The sequence below is a fragment of the Neofelis nebulosa genome, chromosome 5 (genome assembly GCF_028018385.1).
Source record: "Neofelis nebulosa isolate mNeoNeb1 chromosome 5, mNeoNeb1.pri, whole genome shotgun sequence".
In the NCBI taxonomy this organism is placed as follows: Eukaryota; Metazoa; Chordata; class Mammalia; order Carnivora; family Felidae; genus Neofelis; species Neofelis nebulosa.
Window position 1 is genome coordinate 72572221 of NC_080786.1, and position 17387 is coordinate 72589607.

General features: G+C 37.5%; 1 long non-coding RNA gene and 1 pseudogene across 1 annotated transcript in view; one reads left to right on the forward strand and one right to left on the reverse strand.

Moving 5' to 3' along the window:
• Window positions 1–17387, reverse strand: part of LOC131512205 (uncharacterized) — a 315375-nt gene that overhangs the window by 144900 nt on the left and 153088 nt on the right. The gene's annotated exons all lie outside the window — the stretch shown is intronic.
• LOC131512204 (small ribosomal subunit protein mS33-like) lies at window positions 11003–11443 on the forward strand (annotated as a pseudogene).

Genomic DNA, 17387 nt, shown 5'->3' on the forward strand with positions numbered 1-17387 from the left:
TCCAATGTGGGGCTTGAACCCATGAATCTGGGAGATCATGACCTGAGTCGAAACCAAGAGTTGGATGCTTAACTCACTGAACCACCCAGGGGCCCCATTTTGCTGACTTTAAAACTCATTGGTCCATCCAACATCGCAACTTCCCTGATAACTACTTTGAACCTATTTTCACTGAATTTCTGAAAATTAATGATCCCTACATCAAAATTTCTCTCTCTGACCACCTCTCCACAAATTCCCATTGACTCATTCTACTGACCCTAGTTGTTCTAGAAATTAAGCACTGCAACCTCTGATTCTTAGTCCTTCCAAATTCTTCCAGGCCACCTGAAGTGGGGAAAAGGTACGAGAAGTAGCCCCCACCTGCCTATGCAGATGCCTTATGTACAAACCAAAATTAATCATCTTTTAACACAAAACTGCCATTCCTTTAATTTTCTCTATCCTTATAAATTATAAAAAGCTTGCTAGGTGCCAAGCATAGTCTGGGTACAGCAATGTATTAATAAGGATAAGCTATCTATTATAACCAAAAAGCTCAAAATTCAGTAGCTTTAATTGATGATTTATTTCTCATCCACATCACAATCCAATGTAGGTCAATGTGAGGGGATGGAGATGGGCTTTACTCTACACCATCATTTAGAGACCAGGGCTTCTTCCTTCTAGTGTCTATGACCACTAGTGGCTCCAACCATTAGGACAATTACAGAATAGTTTTATAGGAGAGGCCTGGGGTGGAATATCTCACTTGTACCTATATCCCATTGTCCAGAAGTCTGTTACATGACTCCACCATAACTGAAAGAAAGGCTTGGGAATGTAAACTTGAGTGCCCCCCAAAGAGAGAAGATGGGTATGATGCACACCTAGCCAGTCTTTGCAACTAGTAATGAACAAAACAAAGCTCCCTATATGTACCTAGTGTAGAGAGAGGGACAATAAAGAAAATGTACATGATCATATCAGATAGTGATAAGTGTTGCAAAGAGAAATAATCTGGGGTAAGGACATAAGGCAATATCACTGCATTTCACTGATTCTAAAAAAATTTTTTCTTCACATTTTAACATCTCTAAAATCAGGATGCATATTATGAAACTGTCATATCATTGCTTAATTGGTACTTTTCTTTCTTAGTGTTATCCAAAGTAATATTACATCCTACTAAAAATGACATATAAGATATTTTGTATAGAGTTATCAGGGAAGGCTTTTCTGCAATGATATGTCATCAAAGACCTTGATAAAGAGAGAGATATAACCACAATAATAGCTAGGGGCAAAGAGCACTGAGCAGAAGAAACATCAAGGGATGTTCAAGGAAGAGCAAAGATGCAACAGTGGCTAAGTGGAATAGGTGAGGTAGAGAATGGTAGAAGGTGACGCTAGAGCTGGTGACCTTCAACAAATTATCTCACTTAATATGTTTCACTTAATATTTCACTTAACTGAGCCTTATTTCTAAACTGTGAAATAAACACAACAGCATCTACCTGATATAAATGTGTGAAGTTTAAAAAACATAACGCAGTGAAGCAGAGGAACAGAAATGGCACGGGCATTCTCAACCCTGCCTTTCCCTTCTTTCCGCCCTGATAATGATCCACCAATCATTTGATCCCCTTATACTTCCTCTAATAGAGGAGTGACAATAATACATTTTGGTTTTTCTAATATAATTTTAGGCTTCATATTTTAAGCTTTTAATGTAAATCCTCATCCATTCAAACACACCATTTCCTATAAACTAACAAAAGCTATACATACAATCTTCTGGCCCTTTTCCTCATAATAAGTTTTCAAAAGAAAGCTCTCTAAGTGTCACATTCTTTCTTTATTTCACTGAAAATGAAGCATTCACTCTTTTTTTCTTTTCTCTATTATATATGTAGACTTGAGAGGAGGAGAACAAGGAGATGGATGAGGACTGGCAGATTACTAAATCTTGAAAAGGCTTTCCTGTTTTCGTTTAAACTGTATTCTCATCTCCCCCCAAAAAACTTTTGACTGATTTGCCCCACAAATCAGTATTTAAGATTTACATTCCAAGTCATTACATATTTCACTTATATTCTGATGGACACTCAGATTTATTTCAGATATAGACATTCTACTCTGACAAAGAAACCATCTGATCATGACGGTCTAATAAAAAGACTGATACCTTTCTTAGTTCCTTTCCCATGTTCTTTTCCTAGTTCCCATTTTACTTAAAGTGCTCCTTTAGGAAACCAGATTTTCCTGATTTGAAAAGTTACTGTATGAACTTTCCCAATAAACTAAATTGTCAAATATTTCTGTGAGATGTATTTATAGAAATATTTATAAATAAAACCAATGCAGCAGAAAAAAAACAAGTTGTTAATAAATTTAATTTTAATGATAGGACACAAAAAAGGTGAAACTCATAAAAAGAAGAAAAAGTACTGGCATTTATATAGTTTGGCTTAGATTTTACATAAGTAAATTCAATATTATAATTTAGCAACTGGACTAAAAGAAGTCACCTAAGTTTCTATCCTAACAACACCACAAATCTAATGATTTCAAGGTGAGTTTCATCACACACTTTTATAGTCTTTTAAAACATAGTCCAGAGAGGTGTATATATGTACATTAGTTTTAAATGACTGATTTATTTAATCCCAAACTATTTTCATAATATACCGAGTAGTCCATAGATTAGATTCCTACTTCTTACCCTAACATGGTCAACTTGAGAAGATGCCCTTGGCAATGAAGAGAAAATTGCTTTAGACAATATATAATATCAAGGGCAAAAGAAGGTGACATGTGGAAAAATAATCTGGGATGGTTTAAACAGAGAAAATATAAAAATTGAGGTGGCTAAGGCTTTAAATTAACTAATATTTCCTCCCTGCATTATTCATATCCCTTGATTCCTCACCCCCACCCCCAATTCAGCAGCAATAACACTCATTGCCTTGATAAAAAGAAGAAAAAAGTCTTATTTATGGCTTTTGAACTTGAAAACCTTGGAATCAGAGGACAAAAGGAAAAAATTATTATGATAAAACAATCCATAAGAATCCTAGTAAAGCTAAAAGAAAAAAAATTAACTAGAGAATAATAAAAGTTCCTAGGACTAGAGAAATCATTGGAGGAAGACCCTGCCTAAACACCAGGTACAGTTGAATTTGGATGAGTCCATGCCCCAATTCCTGGGTAAAGTTTAGGGAAGCAGCAAAACTCCAAGGTTCTTCACATCTCCTGTGCTGCCTACAGAAGAGATGGCCGTATAAATTAGTCTTCAGATGGTGCCCTAGGGATTCCTGTGACATGACATGGCTCAGGAGCACAGAATATTTCCTATATTTCTAAGAACAGTACAGGAATGGCCCAGAGAACCAGCTGCTTAAAAAGAAATAAGAAAGGACCCAGAAATTACCACCAAGACCAAAGTTCATTCCATCAAATGCTGATGAAGGCACCTGACACTAAAAAGGGCTAGATGTGTCCTCCCAATGATTTGGCCTTATGAAAGTCTTCTGGAATTTATGCTAAAAGGTATAAGTTAATAAGAAGGAATGTCACATTAACTGAATTATGGTTCTACCTTTCCATTAAATTGAACATTTAATTCTTATTTTAAAAAATAAAGTTAACATTCTTGTACAATTTTGTCTTTTAGACTGAGATTTATACCTGCTAAATGGAATGAACCCTGTCTGATTCTAACTTATTTCATGCATTGAACTCAGACAGGAGCCTGAGTGGGGTGGTATAAGACTAAAGTAGAGGAGTGGTGGAGAGGTGAAATGGTGACCCTGATGTAATTCTGCAGCTCTCCCTCTGACTCCATTTCAGACTTCCTACACATATACTTTTGAGTGCCTCTGACAAGGCTGCAGCCAAACCTTGGCTTAAGTATCTTACAGACATTTTCTCTCTCCTTACTGCAACCTTTCCTCATTGATAGGGTAAAGATGATGACCAAAGGTTTAGAAAGTTACATAATCATTCAAGTTCACACAATTACTAAGTGAGGATTTGAACCTGAGTCTCCCTGGCTCTGAAGCCCATACCATATCCACCCCCCCCCCCAGGTGGCCTCCAATAGCAAGGTGCAGTCAAATTTTAAGGAAACGTAACTGTGAGGGATGGGGGGCAAAGGGGGTGGGAAATACTAGAACTATATTTGAGGAGAATCTGTTTTTTTCCCACAGGAGTGTATGAAAAGGGACTTCTGATTTTGTGGGGAGAATAATGCCAGGGAAGGATTTTTTTTCCATTTACTCATTCAACAACATGTTCAAGCACCCATGATATGTAAGGTACAGTACTCCAAACAGTGTTATCCTCACTACAGAAGCCACTCTAGTGCCAGAACTCTACTCAAGGTACATAGTAAGAGCCATGAACATTATTCCTCCCCTCATTGTTTCTGGAGACCAAAATTGCTTTATAACACCTGGAAGGGAGCAAGGAGCACACTCACTGCTCTAAGGAATAAGGACAGTATATGTTTGCAATACATATAATATTTTACCAGTTACTTGCTTTCCAGATCTCATATGACAAAGTTCAGTTGTTAGCATGAGTTTAAGGCCCTTCAGTATCTTCCCTGACCTCCCTCCTCAAACCTGCACTTCAGCTACCCTGTGCTATTCTAACTCTATTTCCATCACCTAAAATGCCCTTCCTAACCTATTTTGTGCATTCCTCAAATATCCCCAGATTCTAATTCCTCTAGGAAACCTTTTAGGAACCCTCTCTTTGCTTGCAAAATCACTAATTCCTTCCTCTGATTCCATTCAGCAATTCCTTCACACTTCTACAAAAGCATTTACATCATTTATGTAAAATGGGCAATAGTGATCACAGGTAGAATTCAGAGGAGGAAAAACTCCATGGCAATGGAGGAGGAGAAGGTATCAGAGTTAGAAAAAATGGAATGTATAAAGTCAGTGAATTCAGAAGAACACATACATAGGTCAGCAATACTTTTTGGAAGAATAGATTAAAGGTAAAAAAATAAAAAAGAGGGAGAAGTTGAAGATTATTTACAAACATATGGCCAGAAAAGTAAGGTACCCCAAGTATAGTATTGAACCACATGAAGTAGTTGGGGCTGTAATTCTTGGTAACAGTCATGTTGGTGACAGACAATTTTCTTAGTAATAGACACCTGCATCATGCCACTGACATTTTTTTAATGTTTTTTATTTATTTTTGAGACAGGGAGAGACAGGGCATGAACAGGGGAGGGTCAGAGAGACACAGAATCTGAAACAGGCTCCAGGCTCTGAGCTGTCAGCACAGAGCCCGACGCGGGGCTCGAACTCACGGACCGTGAGATCATGACCTGAGCCGAAGTCAGCTGGCCGCTTAACCGACTGAGCCACCCAGGCGCCCCTGCCATTGACATTATAATGGGGACAACCATAAGAAAATAAATTCATAATTAGAGGTGGAGATATGCATAGTGTAGATATATTCACCTTTTGGCAAAGGTCTAGAAAGAGATTTGGAGGGGTTTGTGCTAAAAAACAACAATAACATCCTGAAAGATGAATTTTGTATCATATATTATAATAGAGCTCATTTCATTCTACATACCCAAGATACTTTCTGGAAACAGTGCACAATTATTTTTCCATGTACATATGTTGATGTAGATAATATGTCAACTATTTCTTCCAATCAATGATGTCTTATCTACTCTACCTATCAATCCCCCTGCCTAGAAAAAACTTTAGATTTTCACTTAAAAAAAGTGAATTTCTTTCCTACTTGAAACTGGGAAGTAATGGAAGTTCATTTTCCCAATGACCTAAGTTAGGGTGGGGATTGGAAAGGTTGTGTCAACTCACTACTTAGATTTCTCAAGGAATCAATAAACTGGCATATGGGCAGGGTGTGAGCTAGTCTCTGCAGAGACACTAGTAACTAACTTTACCTGCACGAAGGAAAATGCAGGAAGACTAGAATAGTGCTTGGCAGAAAAAAAATGCAGAAATAAACTAATTCAATCCCCATGATGGGGGGTCAGAAAGGGATGCAATGTTTTAATGAGTAAACATTTGATTTATTATAGCAACAGGTTCAGAAATGGAAAAAAATTCATGGCCCTGAAAGAATCTGGTGACAGATGCATGAATGAATAGAACTGGAGTCATCTCTGAAAAGGTAAGGTTGAGAAAGGGTAAAGTTGCCCAACAGCTAGGACCAGAAGATCAGTAAGCAAGTTTTGGTTGAGGTGAGGAGTAAATCAAAAAGGGCTAGAGAGAGAAGAAAGAAAGCTTGCAGAGATGTAATGAGTTTGCTCATTACAGTAAACTCTGCCCAGGCCACTTGGGTATTGGAAGTGACAGAGTAGCAGCCAACCCAGGGAAAGTGGTAGTCATGCCATGCCAAAAAGAGATTTTCAAGGACAAACAAGAAAAGATCTTTCCCCCTCTCTTCCTAGTTCCCAAGAAGAAAATTAGCTATAAATAGTAATATAGTAACTATGGACACCTGAAAAATATCTACCCCGTCTCTATATCAAGGTTGTCTCCATGGGTACTGTTGTGACTCCAGCATGACAAGTCAAAGATGATGATCAGAATCTCTAGAAGCTGATCTAGGCCTTGTATCTGGACCACTGGACTGCCCTAAACAAGGACATAAAAGATGACAGGGTAGCTAAAGAGAATGAGCCACCTCAGAAGATGACATGCCTCTTTGACAAGAAACTTACCTTCACAGGAACACAGAAGAAATCTCTGAGAACTGTTAGCAAGATAAAGGGTAAAAAATAAGAAAACTGGATGAATGCAAAAGGTCTTAAGAGGTGAGAGTGGGATAATGCTGCACTTTTATTGATCCTCTCAGAAGGAACACCCTTAAAAAAGGTTGGCTTCAAGTAAAGTATTTTAAAGTAAAAAGTTTTGAAACTCTAAGTGGAATGCTACTTACAAGACAAAACCTTGAACTCTAAGTAACTTTGTTTTTATGTGTGCAGCTTAAATCTCTCTCCTTGCTGATAACAAATTCTAGCCTTTGAAACTATGAATGTACAAAAGAGAGCCAACTGGATTCACATTAAACATCAGAATTTCATTGCTTTGAAATGAAAACATAACATTTCCATCATTAAAACTATAGTCAAATATTTCTGAAGCTTCTTTGTAAAACAAACCAGGTAGAAAGATAAGAATTTGGTTTATGCCTCTAAGAATTTTTTAAACTACATATTTTTTCATTTTCAGAATGGATCTTTGCTCCCAATATATTGAACTGAAATGATCTTGAAACAACTGGTATGTTGATCTTTTCTTATAGACTTGTGCTTTAAATCACTATTTTTTTATGTGTTTGGCTTAAGTTTGTGTTTAGAAAGTTGGCCCTAATTAAATAGGAAAACAAAAATGGGTAAAGGTAGAAAATATAGAAATGCATGGCATTATATGTTTAACAATGATTATTCAAGAATTATTCTCCAAGGCTGATGTTTTGGGAGAAAGTTCTTTAATGATTATTTTGCAATCTTAGTTTGAGGCTGTGGAATTTGTAACTTCTAAATGAGAAGGTATTGGGACCAGAAGATGGCAGTGGAATAGGAGAATCCTAGGCTCACCTCGTCCCATGAATACAACTAGATAAATCATCCCAAATACCCAAGAAACTGACCTGAAAGCTGGCAGAACAGACTTCACAACTAAAGGGAGAGAAGTGATCACACTGAAGAAAGGAGGAAGCACAGAGATATAGTTTAAGGGAGAAATGGATCCTGGCTGTGGAAGGGAGGGAGCTGTGGTCACAGAGAAGGGTGAGACAGAGATGACCACACAGGGGAATGCATAAGGAGAATGTTTCCTCATAGCCATTGCCTTGGAAAATTAGAGGGGCTGAATTTTGTGAGTTCTTGCAACCAGCTGGACTTAAAGCCTGGAGTTTTAGAGGTCAGTGAGCTTGGCTGGGATAGAGCCCCAAGGGCACTACACTGCTCTTGGAGAGAAGGCAGGCAACCAACCCATGGCAGACAGCATGGAAATAGCGATCTGAAGAGTGCTTGGGGCACACAGTGGGGAGACTATTTGCTCTTCTCAAGTAAGTCCCTGAGAAACAGCATTCATACAGACACCTCTCAGGGAACACAGGAGCTGGCCGGTGCCGTTTCCCTTCCTCTCCTCAGCATAAACACAGAACCACCTGTGGGAGGCAGTGCAGCAAGAAAAATGGCTGCCTAACTTGCTTACACTAAGCCCCACCCCACTGTGCTCTGGTGGAACTTCCCTTGTCAGTCACACTTCCTCAGTCCTAGTGAGGCCATCCCTTCCCCCAGAAGACCTGCACAAACCCCTGCCCACACTATGTCTTCTGATCAGAGAGTTTTACAGCACCTCACTTCCAGTGGAGATGGTGACAGATTGCATTTCACAAGGAGACAGAGCAGAATGTGGTAATTAAAACTCACCACACTCAGGCCAGGGACCAAACACTGCCCACAGCAAGCAAGGAGAGCCTCTGCAGATGACTGACCTGAAGGATAGAGCATCTAGAGCACATGCAAAGCACATGCAGCACACACTGGATATGCTCCTGAAGCACTGGGCCCTAGGCACTACATGACCTCTTCTTCAGAAGCAGGAGACCTCTTACTTTCAGAAGCAGGAGAAATAACTGGTTCATTTAACACAGAGAAACAAGAAGAGACTTAGACAAAATGCCAAGACAGAGGAATTTATACCAAATAAAAGAACAAGATAAGGCCATAGCTAGAAATCTAAGCAAAATAGATATAAGTAACATGTCTGATGGAAAATTTAAAGCAACAATCCTAAGGACACTCACTGGACTTGAGAAAAGAATGGAAGACATCAGTGACACCCTTACCACAGAAATAAAAGAGTTAAAAAAAAGAATCAATCAAAGATGAAGAGTGCAAAAAGCAAAATTAGAAACATACTTGATATAATGAACAGTAGTAGGCTAGAAGAAGCAAAGGAACAAATTAATGACCTAGAAGACAAAGCAATGGAAAGCAATGAAGCGGAAAAAAAGAGAGGAAGAATTATGCAAAATTATGCAAAATGAGAATAGACTCAGTAACTCCATCAAACATAATAACATTCATATTATAGGAGTCCCAGAAGAAGAGAAGAGAGAAAAGGGGCAGAAAATTTATTTGAAGAAATAATAACTGAAAAGTCTCCTAATATGGGGAAGGAAACATACATCCAGATCCAGGAGGCACAGAGAATTCCCATCAAGACATACTGTAAGTAAACTTGCAAGATATAGTGATAAAGAAAAATTCTTAAAAGTACCAAGACAAAATAAGTCATTAACTTACAAGGGAAAACCCATAAGGCTAGCAGGATATTTTTCAACAGAAAATTGGCAAGTCAGAAGGGAGTGGCATGACATATTCAAAGTGCTAAATGCGAAAAATCTGCAGCCAAGAATAGTCTATTCAGCAAAGCTATCATTCAGAATAGAAGGAGAAATAGTTTCCCAGACAAATAAAAACTAAAGGAGTTTGTGACCAATAAAGGAGCCTCACAAGAAATATTAAAGGGGACACTTTGAGTGCAAAGGGGGACCAAAAGTGAAAGTATAAAGGTAAGAAACACAAAAGCAGTAAAAATGAATATTTTTGTAAAAAATCAGTCAAGGAATGCACCAAAAAAAGTGATATAAAATATAACAACATATGCCTAAAATGTGGGGAGGACAGGAGAAAAGAATGGTTCAAACTTAAATGACCTACAACTTAATATAGACTGCTATATGCAGAAGAGGTTATATACAAACATAATGGTAACCATATTTCAAAAACCATATATCAAAAACCACTAATAAACATGCAAAGAATAAAGAGAAAGAAACCCAAATATATCGTTAAAGAAAATCAGTAAAACATGAAAGACAAGAAAGGATCAGAGAAAATCTCCAGGAACAACCACAAAACAAGTAAAAGAATGGTAATAAATACATTTTTATCACTAATTACTTTGCATGTACATGGACAAAACACTCCAGTCAAAAGACTCAGGGTGTCAGAGTGGACAACAAAAACCATACCCATCTATAGGCTGACTACAAGAGACTCATTTTAGACATAAAGACATCTTCAGATTGAAAGTGAGTAGATGGGAGAAACATTTGTCATGTACATGGATGTCAACAGAAAGCCAGAGTAACAATACTTATATTGAACAAACTAGACTTTACAGCAAAGACTGTAGGGGTGCCTGGGTGGCTCAGTCGGTTGAGCGACCGACTTCGGCTCAGGTCATGATCTCACGGTTTGTGAGTTCGAGCCTCGTGTCAGGCTCTGTGCTGACAGCTCAGGGTCTGGAGCCTGCTTCTGATTCTGTGTCTCCCTCTCTCTCTGCCCCTCCCCCACTCATGCTCTGTCTCTCTCTGTCTCAGAAATAAATAAACATAAAAAAACTTTTTTAAATTAAATTAAAGCAAAGACTGTAACAAGAGACAAAAAAGGACACTATATAATAATAAAGGGGACAAATCAACAAGATATAACAACTGTAAGTATTTATGCACCCAATACAAAAGCTCCCAAATATATAAAACAATTAATAGTAAACAAGGAAACTAATCAATAATAATACATTAGTAGTAGGAGACTTTTACACCACACACATGGACAGATCATCTAAACAGAAAATCAACAAGGAAACAATGGTTTGGAATAACATACTGGACCACATGGACTTAACAGACACATTAGGAACATTCCATCCTAAAACAGCAGACTATACATTCTTCTCAAATGCACATGGAACACTCTCCAGAATAGATCACATATTAGGCCACAAAACAGGCCTTCACAAATTAAGAAGATTGAAGTCAAACCATGCATCTTTTCTGATCACAATCCTATGAAATTATTAGTCAACCACAAAAAAAAATCAGGAAAGACCACATACACAGAGGTTAAATACCATGCTAATAAACAATGAATTGGTCAATCAGGAAATTAATGGAAAAATACATGGACAGAGGGGAGGGCCTTCCAGGAGAGGGGCGCACGGGAGAGGAAGGTTGCGTGTAGGGATTCATGCTCCTTGCTGCTCAAGAAATGTCTTCACTTTCAGAATATGCCTTGCACATGAGTTGTCTCAGTGCCCGGCTACTCGGTGAAGTTGCCAGGCCCACTGATTCTAAAAACATGAAAGTGGTGAAGCTCTTCAGTGAGTAGCCTTTAGCCAAGAGGAAGGAGACTTATGACTGGTATCCAAATCACAACACTTACTTTGCACTCATGGGGACACTACGTTTTCTTGGCCTCTATAGAGATGAGCATCAGGACTTCGAGGAGCAGATGTGTCTAAAGAAGCTTCACGGCAAGGGGAAACCAAGGAAAGGAGAAGGGAAAAGAGCAGCAAAAAAGAAATAGTGTTGGTCGGTCCATCAGGAGAAAAAACTTCTTTCTCAGCAACTGACAGCAGAAGGTGTAATCATCTTTCCACATCTTGGGAGGAGTGGGAGCTTCCTAACTGATGATTATTTGGAGGAACACAATCATTTCTCTCTTGAAGTCCAATCCAGTTGAATTGTAACTGGTTTCGGGGACATGTTATAATTCTGCAAAGCTGTTTTGGCCTTGGTTTTTTACTCAGATGTTTACCTCTTCCTCTAAAGAAATTATTTCATAAATGATTGAAGAAGGACTCATTTGGGCTGGAAATGTGATGTTGAGAGCACAGGGGCAAACTCATCCGATGAGCATCCTTTAGTGTCCTCAGTATCCCTTCTTGCTTCCCCCACTGCACCAGCTCTGAACTCCTCCATCTCTCTGACTGCTCAGACACTGTCTCCACCACCAAGCTCATAAATTTTAGCTACCTCTCCACCTAGTCCTTGGAGAGTATCTAATAAGATAGATTTGTGGGACAAGGCTGTACCTGCTAAGAGAGTACTGAGTGAGTACCTATTGTATACAATGTACTGGGGCCCTGGTAATACCATGGTTAGCAATAGAAAACAGTCCCTACCTTGTGGAACTTTCAGGCTTGTGGGGAAGACTAAATATCATATCATTACACAAATTAACTTGTATTAAATGCTACAAAGGAAAAATCCAGACTTCTGCGACAGTGTGGATCAATGAATGGCTCAACCCAGAGATAGCAAGAGGCCCAAACTTCAGGTAGTTTAAAGAAGGTCTCCCTAGGCACTCCTGGGTGGCTCAGTTGATTAAGATTCTAACTCCTGATTTCGGCTCAGGTCATATGGGTCATGAGTTTGAGCCCCATATCGGGCTACATACTGACAGTACAGATCCTGCTTGAGAGTCTCTCCCTCCCTCTCTCTCTGCCCCTCCCCCCATCTCTCTCTCAAAATAAATAAATAAACTTTAAAAAAAATACATGGAAACAAATGAAAATGAAAACACAACAATCCAAAACCTTTAGGATGCAGCAAAAGTGGTTCTAAGAGGGAAGTATATAGTAACAAACGCCTACATCAAGAAGCAAGAAAAATTTCAAATAAACAACCTAATCTTATACCTAAAGGAGCAACACAAAGAACAACAAACAAAGCCCAAAGCTAGCAGAAGGAAGGAAATAATAAAGATTAGAGCAGAAATAAATGATAAAGAAAATAAGAAAATAGAACATATCAATGAAATCAGGAGTTCTTTTTTTGAAAAAATTAATAAAATTGATAAACTTCTAGCCAGGCTTACCAAAAAGAAAAGAGAAAGAACATAAATAAGTACAATCATAAATGAGAGGTGAGAAATAACAAACAACATCACAGAAATACAATTATAAGAGAATATTATGAAAAGCTTTATGCCAAAAAAATGGACAAACTGGAAGAAATTATAAATTCCTAGAAAAACATAACCTCCCATAACAGAATCAAGAAGAAATAGAAAATTTTAATAGACTGATAATCAGCAAAGAAATTGAATCAGAAAACTCCCAACAAACAGAACTCTAGAACCAGATGGCTTCAATGGCAAATTATACCAAATACTTAAAGAATTAATACTTATTCTTAAACTATTCCAAAAATATAAAAATAAGGAAAACTTCTAAATTCATTCTATGAGGCATTACCCTGATACTAAAATCTGATAAAGACACTACAAAAAATGAGAACTTCATCATCTCTGATGAACATAGATGCAAAATCCTCAACAAAATACTAGCAAACTGAATCCAACAATGTATTTTTAAATATCATTCACTAGAATAGCGAACCCAGAATTGGACCCATAAATGTATGGCCAACTAATCTTTGAAAAAGCAGAAAAGAATATCTAATGGAAAAAAGACAGTCTCTTTAGCAAATGGTGCTGGGAGAACTGGACAGCAACATGCAGAATAATGAAACTAGACTACTTTCTTATATCATACACAAAAATAAAATCAAAACGGATGAAAGACCTGAATATGATACAGGAAACCATCAAAACCCTAGAGGAGAAAGCAGGCAACAACCTCTTTGACCTCAGCCGCAGCTATTTCTTACTTGACACATCTCCAAAGGCAAGGGAATTAAAAGCAAAAATGAACTATTGGGACCTCATGAAGATAAAAAGCTTCTGCACAGCAAAGCAAACAATCAACAAAACTAAAAGGCAACCGACGGATGGGAAAAGATAATTTGCAAATGACATGTCAGACAAAGAGCTATTATCCAAAATCTATAAAGAACTCACCAAAGTCCACACCCGAAATACAAATAATCTAGTGAAGAAATGGGCAGAAGACATGAATAGACACTTCTCTAAAGAAGACATCCAGATGGCCAAGAGGAACATAAAAAGATCCTCAACATCACTCCTCATCAGGGAAATACAAATCAAAGCCACACTGAGATACCACCTCACACCAGTCAGAGTGGCTAAAATAAACAAATTAGGAGACTATAGATGCTGGCAAGGATGTGGAGAAATGGGAACCCTCTTGCACTGTTGGTGGAAATGCAAACTAATGCAGCCACTCAGGAAAACAGTGTGGAGGTTCCTCAAAAAATTGAAAATAGAACTACCCTATGACCCAGCAATAGCACTGCTAGGAATTTACCCAAGGGATACAGGAATGCTGATGCATAGGGGCACATGTACCCCAATGTTCATAGTAGCACTTTCAACAATAGCCAAATTATGGAAAGAGCCTAAATGTCCATCAACTGATGAATGGATAAAGATGTGGTTTATATATACAATGGAATATTGTATATATAACATATACATATGTAAATATATATGTATATGTTATATATACAATATTTATATATATTGTCTCATTATTTGGCAATGAGAAAGAATGAAATCTGGCCATTTGCAGCAATGTGGATGGAACTGGAGGGTATTATGCTAAGTGAAATAAGCCAGTCAGAGAAAGACAGATACCATATGTTTTCACTCATATGTGAATCTTGAGAAACTCAACAGAAGACCATGGGGCAGAGGAAGGGGAAAATAAGTTACAAACAGAGAGGGAGGGAGGGAAACCATAAGAGACTCTTAAATACAGAGAACAAACTGAGGGTTTATGGGGGTGGAGGAAAGGGGAAAGTGGGTGATGGGCATTGAGGAGGGGACTTGTTGGGATGAGTACTGGGTGTTGTATGGAAACCAATTTGACAACAAATTATATTTAATTAATTAATTAATTAATTAAAATAAAAAATCATTCACCATGATCAAGTGGGATTTATTCCCAGTAAGTAAGGGTGCTTCAATATTTGCAAAGTAATCAATGTGATACATAACATCAGTAGCAGAAAGGATAAAAACCATATGATCATTTCAATAGATGTAGACAAAGCATTTAACAAAGTACAACCTCCATCTATGATAAAAGCCCTCAACAAAGTAGGTTTGAGGGAACATACCTCAACACAATAAAGCCCATATATGAAAAACCCATAGCTAACACCATCCTAAATGAAAAAAACTGAGAGCTTTTCTTCAATGGTCAGGAACAAGACAGGGATGCCCACTCTCACCACTGTTACTTAACATAGTACTGGAAGTCTTGGCCACAGCAATCAAACAACAAAAAGAAATAAAAGATATCCAAACTGGCAAGGAAGAAGTAAAATTTTCACTATTTGCAGATTACATGATACTATACAGATAAAACCTGAAAGACTCCACCAAAAAACTTCTGGAATTGATAAATGAATTTAGTAAAGTTGCAGGATACAAAATCAATTATACAGAAACATGCTGCATTTCTATACACCAATAATGAAACAGCAGAAAGAGAAATTAAGGAATCAATCTCACTTAAAACTGCACCAAAAATAATAATATAGCTAGGAATAAACCTAACCAAAGAGTTGAAAGACCTGTATTTTGAAAACTATAAGGCACTGATGAAATAAACTGAAGAGGACACAAAGAAATGGAAAGACATTCCATGCTCATGGATTAGAAGAACAAATAATGTTAAAAATGTCTGTACTACCCAAAGTAATCTCCAGATTTAATGCAATCCCTACCAAAATACCAACAGGATTTTCACAGAGCTAGAACAAACAATCCTAACATTTGTATGGAACCACAAAACACCCTGAATAGCCAAAGCAAACTTGAAAAAGCAAAGCAAAGATGGAGGCATCACAATTCCACACTTTCAAGTTATATTACACAGCTATAATCAAAACTATGGCATTGGCACAAAAATAGACATATAGATCAATAGAACAGAGTAAAAAACCTAGAAGTGAACCCACAATTAGATAGTCAATTAATCTTTAACAAAGCAGGAAATAATATCCAGTGGGAAAAAGACAACTTCTTCAGCAAATGGTATTGGGAAAACTGGACAGCAACATGCAAAAGAGGGAAACTGGACCATTTTCTTATACCATACACAAAAATAGGGGCACCTGGGTGGCTCAGTCAGTTAAGTAGCCAACTTTGGCTCAGGTCATGATTTCACAGTTTGTGAGTTTGAGCCCTCCATCGGGCTCCACACTGGCAATGCAAAGCCTAATTGGTATCCTTGTTTTCTCTCTCTCTCTCTCTTTCTCTCTCTCTCTCTCTGACCCTCTCCTGCTCATGCTTTCTCTCTCTCTCTCTCTCTCAAAATAAATAAATAAAAACTTTTTAAAAAAATGGGCAGAAGACAATAATAGACATTTTTTCAAAGAAGACATTCACATGACCAACAGATACATGAAAAGATACTCGACATCACTTATCATCAGGAAATGCAAATCAAACCTACAATGAGATATCACCTCATATCTGTCTGAATGGCTAAAATCAACAACACAAGAAACAAAAGGTGCTGGCAAGGATGAGGAGAAAGGGGAACTCTTTTGCATCACTGGTGGGAATGCAAGTTGGTGTAGCCACTCTGGAAAACATTATGGAGGTTCCTCAAAAAGCTAAAAATAGAACTACCCTCTGATCCTGGAAATACACTATAGGTATTTACCAAAAGAATACAAACACAATAATTCAAAGGGATAAATGTACCCTGGAATTTATAGCAGCATTATCTATAATGGCCAAATTATGAAAATAGCCCAAGTGTCCATCAATTGATGAAAGGGTAAAGAAAATGCTGTGTGTGTGTGTGTGTGTGTGTGTGTGTGTGTGTGTGTATAATGCACACAATAGAATATTACTTGGACACAAAAAAGAATGAAATCTTGTCATTTGTAATCACATAGCAAAATAAGTCAAACAGAAAAAGACAATTCATATGATTTCACTCATATGGGAATTTAAGAAACAAAAATGAGTACAGTGGGGAGCAGGGAGAGGCAAACCAAGAAACAGACCTTAACTGTAGAGAACAAACTGATGGTTACCAGTAAGGAGGTGAGTGGGGGGATTGGTGAAATAAGTGATGGAGACTAAGGAGAGCACTTGTGATGAGCACCTGACCTGGTGAGGTATGGAGGTGTCGAATCACTAGATTGTACACATGAAACTAATATTACACTGTATGTTAACTAACTGGAATTTAAATAAAAACTTTAAAAAAATAAATGAGAAGAAGTATTGGCCAGTCCTCCAACCATCTCTAGTAAAATATGATCTTCAAAGAGATTTACAACTACAAATTGGAAAGGTCCTTAATATAGGAAATTTAAACCATTAAAAATTTAAAACCTTTAAATTTAAAGCTAAGGAATGTAAAGGCAGTAAAAAATATGGTATAATAAAATTAAATGTTAGATTTTATTTTAATTTGGGGACTTTTTAGCTAATTTTCCAAGTTGAATAGATAAGTGTCCTTTTTTGGAGGGGAGACAGAAATGGATTCATTTGTTTGGGCTTTGATTTCTAAAGGAAGTTCTCTAACTTAAAGTACATAGCTACCTTAAATAGCACAACCTAGATTTGCTACACATATTCTATAATAGTTTTGAATACAGAGTACTCAATATAAAGTGGCATTCTCTGATCAGGTTGACATCAATAAATC